The sequence below is a fragment of the Aethalodelphis obliquidens genome, unplaced genomic scaffold, assembly GCF_003676395.1.
Source record: "Aethalodelphis obliquidens isolate GAN/ISIS:26980383/991018 unplaced genomic scaffold, ASM367639v1 scaffold1, whole genome shotgun sequence".
Classification (NCBI taxonomy): domain Eukaryota; kingdom Metazoa; phylum Chordata; class Mammalia; order Artiodactyla; family Delphinidae; genus Aethalodelphis; species Aethalodelphis obliquidens.
Window position 1 is genome coordinate 36,476,600 of NW_020837945.1, and position 6,922 is coordinate 36,483,521.

At 39.0% G+C, this 6,922-nt stretch overlaps 1 pseudogene; it reads left to right on the plus strand.

Annotated features, from left to right (window-relative positions):
• Positions 1 to 304: 304 nt before the first annotated feature.
• LOC113618126 (R3H domain-containing protein 1 pseudogene) lies at positions 305 to 3,314 on the plus strand (annotated as a pseudogene).
• The last annotated feature ends 3,608 nt before the right edge of the window (positions 3,315 to 6,922 follow it).

A 6,922-nucleotide genomic window follows, 5' to 3' on the forward strand; every position in this document is an offset into this window, starting at 1 on the left:
AGTAATACATAAAATGTTCAAACTAATGTCTAATATTGATGTATTCAATAAATAAAAATGTAAAGATTGGCAATAAGATATGTTTAAATATAATGATATTCTTATAGTAAATAATCAAAGCCTGTATTCAAGATAAAATAAGCCTGGTGGTGGGAAGGGGTGGGATTTTGCCAGCCCAGCCGTGGCTGCCACTGGAGCCGGTGTCCGGGCTGGTGATGGGGTTAATTCCCTTTCATAAGACTCTTAACTTGCACCCACCCAGCCCCTCCGTCACCCTGCTGCGCCGCGCTCCAAACGTCTCCTCCTCAGTAACGCGGGCCCCTGAAAGGTATGATATATTTTATCCTAGACAGTCCAGGAATCTACAGTGGTGACAAGGACATGGGACTCCTCCTGCCAGATTCCAAATTGGTCAAGACAATTGACATCCTGGCTGACAACTGTGAGAAAGAACCTTGGATTATTTTATTTTATTTTTGCGGGACACCACAATTCCACATGCATGGGACACATCAGGCTTCAAGTTCCCTGTAGAATTCTAAAATAACCTTTGCTAATGAGGATGTCTGATACTGTTACGGTAAAAAATGAAACTGAAGCAATGAAGGATTTGGAGGCAGAAGTGAAAGATACAACCAGAGTTGTAAATCTTATCAAATCAGAAAACTATGGGAAGATTTTGGCAGAGAAGAATGAACATTGCATTGACAACAATATTGATTTGCAGGGGAAAATTCAGATACAGTTAACACAATCATTTGGAAAAGAGGAGAAGCCCTCAAAACGGGAAGCAGAAGAAGAAAAAGCCAGTGATAAGTTGCCCAGAAAAATGTTATCAAGAGATTCTAGGTCAAGAATACACTGATTCAACCAGCATAGGTCTACATGAATTTTTAGTAAATACATTAAAAAACAATCCCAGGGACAGTATGATGCTGTTGAAATTGGAACAAGAAATTTTAGATTCCATTGGTAATAATGAGTCTCCACATAAAAAATTCCACCCAATGACATCTTACCATAGGATGCTATTACACAGAGTTGCTGCTTACTTTGGATTAGACCACAATGTTGATCAGAGTGGGAAGTCTGTCACAGTAAACAAAACTAGCAATACAAGAATACCTGATCAGAAATTTAATGAACATATTAAGGATGATAAAGGTGAAGACTTTCAGAAATGATATATCCTCAAGAGAGATAACTCTACCTTTGACAAAGATGATAACCAGATGAGAATACATTTGAAAGCTGACAGAAGAAGCAAATCTATAGAAGAAAGAGAAGAAGAGTACCAGAGAGCTAGAGACAGAATATTTTCCCAAGATCTCCTGTGTTCCCAAGAGAATTATATTATTGACAAAATAATCCAAGACGAGGATGCTAGTAGCACCGAGCAGAGGTGCCAGATATTTAGAGTTAATAAAGATTCTTCAGGGAGAGCAACAGATAGCCATCAAAGCAGCAATGAGAACGAGTTGAAGTACTCTGAATCACGACCCTGGAGCAGCACAGATTCAGACAGCTCTCTCTGAAACTTCAAGCCTGCAGTAACCAAAGCCAGCAGCTTCGGTGGAATTTCAGTTCTGACAAGAGGTGATAGTTCTGGAAGAAGCAAAAGCATAGGCAGGCTTTCAAAAACAGGTCAGCCCTTCATAAACCCAGATGGGAATCCAGTTGTGTATAATTCTCCTATGACTCAACAACCAGTTAGAACCCAAGTGCCTGGACCTCCACAGCCACCTCTGCCTCCCCCATCACCTCAACAACAAGCAGCTCAGCACAATTTCTCACAGCAGGACAACCATGGGTCTCAGTGTAGCCACCTGAGTCTTGCCCGCCAGCCATGCGCAGATGGTTCTGATCCTCAAGCCACCATGTTCCAGTCCACTGTTGTTCTTCAGTACAGCAGTCTGGTTATATCACAACAGCAGCCCCCCCCCCCCACCACTGCCTCCTCTTCCTCCCCTACCTCCTGGGCAGCCAGTCCCTACTGCTTGCTATTCTGCCTCTGATCATCATGTCAGCCAGCCTGTGCTCCAGCAGCAAGGACATATTCAGCAGCCCTCTCCACAGATGCCAGCCTGTTATTGTGCTCCAGGCCACTACCACTCCAGTCAACCTCAGTATCGCCCAGTCCCTTCTGTCCATTACAATTCACATCTAAACCAACCACTACCCCAGCCTGCCCAGCAGACAGGTTATCAAGTTATGCCCAACCGGCAGCAAAACTACCAGGGGATAGTTGGAGTTCAGCAACCCCAGAGTCAGAGCCTAGTTGGTGGCCAGCCCAACAGCATTGGAAAACAGATTCAAGGAGTGGTCATTGCCTATCCTTCAGTGCCATCATTTCAGGTTTCACTGCCTCAAGGTTCTCAAGGAATTGCCCATCAGACTTATCAACAGCCTGCTATGTTCCCTAATCATTCTAATCAAGGATCTATGCCTACAGCAGGAATGCCAGTTTACTACAGCATCATTCCACCTGGCTAACAAAATAATTTAAGCTCCTCAGTAGGTTACTTGCAACATCCAGGATTAGAACAAGTACAGTTGCCTCGAACTACTTCACCATGCAATTCCCAGCAGCTCCAAGGCCACCAGTGTGCAGCTGTGCCACCTCCACCACCTGGTGGCGGAATGGTGACGATGCAGCTCAGTGTACCAAACAATCCACAATCTTGTGCCCATTCACCCCCACAGTGGCAACAAAACAAATATTATGGTGATCACCAGAGAGGACAGAAGTGTATGGAATTTAGAAATAGAGACAATATTGTTCAGGAGATGCCAGATACCCGTTACTTGGCCAGCCCCTGCAGTACAACTCTCCTGCTGTTCTGCACAGACACATTCCAGCCCAACAGGGTCAGCCTGGCAACAGGCATGGAAACCGAGGAAGGAAACAAGCTAAAAAAGCTGCATCCACCGACCTTGGTGCAGGAGAAGCAGTTGTTGGGAAGGTCTTGGAAATTACTGAACTACCAGATGGAATAACTCGTATGGAAGCTGAGAAGCTTTTTGGGGAACTCTTTAAAATTGGCGCCAAGATCTGGTGGCTTTGGGACCCCCAGTCCCAGGCCCAGCTGCATCGTCACCTCCTCTGCTGTGGCAGTGGGGACAGCACTTTCAACCCCGAAAGCTCTAAACCTAGTGACTTGGCCTCCATGTACACTGTCTTAGCCACATTCCCCTCCATCTCGGCTGCACAGAATTCTCTGAAGAAACAAATTAACTCAGTTAACGAGTTTAAGCTGAGAACGAGCAAGAAGCATTATGACTTTCACATTTTGGAAAGAGCAAGTTCTCAGTAACAGCCACTTTGGACCCATGGCCTTTGTGATTCCCCTGTCCTCACCCATCTTTAACTGGCTTGGTATTTGGAACTTCTGTTAACATGAGACTCCTAGGATGTGTGGTCGTGGCATTACAACTTCTGAAGACAGGCCAGTGATCCAGCAAAGGCGGCGGGGGCGGCGGGGGGGGCGGAATACACATTTCACCCCAGATGACTGTAGGAAGCCACATCGGAATGATACAGAGTTAGCAGCTTTTTCTGAGGAAATGCTGTTCAACTTCCTCCTAACTTTTATAGTTATTTTGTTTTATATTTCTGAATTCTTGTATCAGCTCTATTGTACAGCAAATTATTCTTCAAAATGATTGCAACCAGTTGCAACCTGTATTTCTTTTTTTGAAGCCAGCACAGTGTGATCCAACATAGAATTTTTTGGGAAAAGAATGCAGGAGTGTAATAACCAAGTCACAACGGTGTACTGTCTTTGGGGGGCTGGAGGGTGACTAAGGAGACCCCACAGATAGAAGACTACTCTTCCCCTGTATCTCTAAACACAGAAACAATTTCCAGAAAATATAGAATTCCCTCATAGGGTCTTTTCCTTACTCACTTAGGTCATATAAACATTAAGTGTAAAGTAAATTTTGTTCTTAACACCTCTTAATCAAACCACTTAGGTTCAAAGGGGAATAGGAATCATTCTAGGCAGGAAAATACTTCCATTTTTTTTTTTTAAGTCTCCCTCCAATAATTAAATGCCACTTATTTTCATTCCCTTCCTTGTGGATTTTTTTGTCACCTGAGGAAATGCATTTGATGAGTGCTAGAAACTTCTTAAGTGGTTTAAAATGTGTTTTCATTGTTTGCAGCAGATCACTGGACATCAAAGATTCATTGCACTTATGAACAAGGAACCTGTTTTTCAATTTACAAGGCTGTACAATGTGTGCTGATGCAAGCCTTTTTTAGTTCAAGAGAATAAATGTTTACAAATATATACCCACTTTGTCTTTTGTAAATTAAAATCATGTTTTTAAATGAGAAAAAATAAAAGATAAAATAAGCCCAATGCAATGCACTTTATTTTAACTAGGTTTAGTGATTGTCCAAAAAGTAATTCTCAAATTAGAAAAATTATGCTTCATGTATATCAGGAGTACTATCTTCCTGTTTACAACAAGGTTTTAATCACCTTGATTTTTATAATTACTCCAATAAAATATTTGTAATACCTTCTCATATTACAATTATAAATAATTATTTGTGGTAATCTAAATTTTACTTATGACATTAAGTTCAATTTAATGACTTATTTCTAAATATTTGGAGGAAAAACATTTTATTTTATCCTCTATTAGAAGAATATCAACTGTTTCTAAAAGCAACTGTCAGTTTTACTGTATTTACTATGGCAACAAGCCTAGTTAGTATGTGTGTATGATTTATTTTCAGCAGATGTATAATTATTTCTAAAACAAGCAGATATATACTCTTACAAAATTAACTTTTTAAATTTCAAGTTGTAAAGCATGGTAGTTCTAAATCATAGAACATAAAACCCTTAAAACTTCCACTTTTCATCCCCGACTTATAAATAATATTTAGCACTTCTGACAAAAAGAATCTTATAACAGAATTCACTTACTGGAATAAAGCAGTGCAATAGATAATATGCTTGCCACCTAATTTTTTCTCCTTTACCCTTGGTACCAGAATGACTTAGTCCTTATGATGGCCAGGACACCACAGTCCCTTTAATGCTCAAAGCAGTAAATCCTTCCAAATTAAGATTTCATCTTGATTGTAACCACCTGACTCTTTGATAGACCTCAGAGCTATTCATTTTGCTGTTTTGTAGTATAATCATTATACAACTACACAATGCTCCCTACCAGTCTTGTCATTAGGGTGATATAAATTTGTTCCTCTACTTCTGAACTTCCAACAAGGTGACAGTCCTCTGTTAATGGAAGCCTTGCGAATACCAAGGAGAGAATTGTGGCAGTATCAGAAAGTGTTATCCCAATCAGGGGAAGCAAAAGTGTATGTATAGCTTAGTGATAGAATAATTCTAATTTTCAAAGTGAAAAATCAAGGAAATAAAATTTTCCTTCAGGAAATTTGACTGCTTTTTATAAAATAACTTTGTTGCATGATTAGACCAAAAATTGCCTTTTTTTACTCTGCCTTATCATACATACATGCTCATCACTGCTGATATTGTCCTAAGTCTTCTAGGAAGATGGGAAAACCAATAGGATTCTAATTTTAAAACTAGCTAAACTTCAGAAATATTTGTACTACCCTGAACAAAAGATTCTCCTCTGGCTTTATGTTCTTCCCCATGTGGGGTCCACAGACTCTCATTTTCGGAGATAGTGATGACTTTCCTATTAATTGAGAGACATCAAATCAGTCTCAGAATCTGTTATAAGCAGATATAGGTTATGACTGCAAGAGACTGAAGCATATAGTTAGTCTTATTATCAATGTGTTTGTGGTATCCTTTCTGTAACACCTGCTCAAGCAACCACTTCATGAGCTATAATCTGGATAACTGTTCTTTGTTCTTCTGTAAGACCAGACAAAATTAGCTCTTGAACCATGATGGAAAAAGCCTTATTATGTCTTACTGACCACTGTAACTATAGTCAAACTATAAGGAATATCACTAGATTCACATATTCTCTTCTCAAAAAAGAATATATTGCATATATATATATCTATATATCTATATCTATATATCTTCTGCCTTTTATATGATGAAAAATATCATGGAAAAAACAGATTATTCAGTTATAATCCCCATATCTGGTTCTTCAAGCTCTTCACGTGAGGGTCAGCAGCTTTTCTCTTGACTTAATCTACACATGCTTAACTCCTGGTTTAGCAGTGGGTGACAAAAGTCTGGAGATAATCCTATTCCTATAATGCTGAAACATAGGATCTCCAGAGTTTTATATCCTTATCAGTATCTGGTCTCTGACTAAAAGTCACAAAAGCAATCATGCAGTAGAAAATTTAGAAGGCATAGTACATGTTGAAACTCAAATAATTATCAGTGTGATAAGTAACAACTAAAACAAGAGCAGGGTGGATGGATCATGGAAATAAATAGTATATTCTGTAACCCCTGTAGAAAATTACTAAAAGGAAATATGAGAATTAAGAACAGAGCCCAATAGAATAGTTTCTAGACTCATATCTTTTCCATATTATTTAGGCCATACAAGTTAATTTTCAATAAGATAATGTTAAAATAAATATTGTCATGTTATTTGTATGTGATTTCTAATGGCTCTATTAATATTGTTTTGCTTATAATTTATAAGTGAAACAGCATGAGATATAACAATTAACTATTAACTAGACCCATCTGCATTTAAATATATTTAACTTATACTCTTACAGGTTTTTTGCCGAGTAACCTATTTTAAGAGCTATAATATTGACTTTTTCTCCCAATTCCGGTTCTCCTTAAAAAACTTAAATATCTAAAAAGTAGCATGTTTTGATTTCTCTTCTATATTTTAGAATTAAATTGACCTTGAGCCTCAAGATGGCTGAAGAGTAAGACCTGGAGATCACCTTCCTCCCCACAAATACATCAGAAATACATCTACA